This window comes from Galeopterus variegatus, unplaced genomic scaffold, assembly GCF_000696425.1.
Source record: "Galeopterus variegatus unplaced genomic scaffold, G_variegatus-3.0.2 Scaffold10782, whole genome shotgun sequence".
In the NCBI taxonomy this organism is placed as follows: Eukaryota; Metazoa; Chordata; class Mammalia; order Dermoptera; family Cynocephalidae; genus Galeopterus; species Galeopterus variegatus.
The window spans coordinates 41,892-42,768 of NW_007736893.1; positions in this window are offsets into that span (position 1 = coordinate 41,892).

Here is an 877-nt window from a genome sequence, read left to right on the forward strand (position 1 = left end):
ACAAAATGTGATTACTGCTTCCTTCGTTGTAACTTACAAGATACTTGTTATTCAGTAATGAGTATTACTGTTTGTTTTTTCTTTTCCCCACTGTATTTTCTTTTCTTTTTAAGAAATACTTGTCTCTTTTCAACTGAATGTCATTAGAGTATACTCTGAGCAGTTCTTTGTGCCAGGAGCTGTGTTATAGACACAGGTCCACAAAGATGAGTAGTTGAGGGATTCACAGTCTGATGACGCAGATCATAGACTTCTACTGAAAAGTCTCTGGGTAGAGAAAAGTGACTTCCCACCTTTTTCTCACTCAAAATGTCTTTTTTCAGAATCCTGGCATAGTTTTACAGACAGGAAGGGGTTCTTTAAGATCTTTCTTTGCACACTGAATTTTTGTTCTTATCACTAAAATTTTATTTCTCCTCCTGTCTAAACTCCCTTCTGAACTTGTCGCAGCTGATTGTTCCTCTTCCTCTTAATCTGAGATCCTGCCCAAGTTAAACACATGGAAACATCCTGTTTGTGAATAACCCAGGACAGCTGACCTACAGGCTCCTCAAGGGAGCGTTTTAATGAGCAAAACTGACACTTGAGAATAGTCTTGACTTGGGGAACCAAACAAATTCCAGAGGATCTTACCGTGGTACATTCTGCTGGGGACACGTCAGTCACTAACATGTGAGAGTCAGTTAATGTCATGATCCTTTTACGATTCAGCTTGCTGATATTGCAAAGTGAGGAAGTGGGAGTTGTGGTGGGAAAGAAGGCCAAGGAAGAGACACAATTGGGAGAAACGGCTGCTGTTCTGGGAAGGGGACGCCGCACAGAGCACAGATGACCCTGGACCTCTAGGGGAGCACTTGGCAGCAGGGCCCACTGTGAC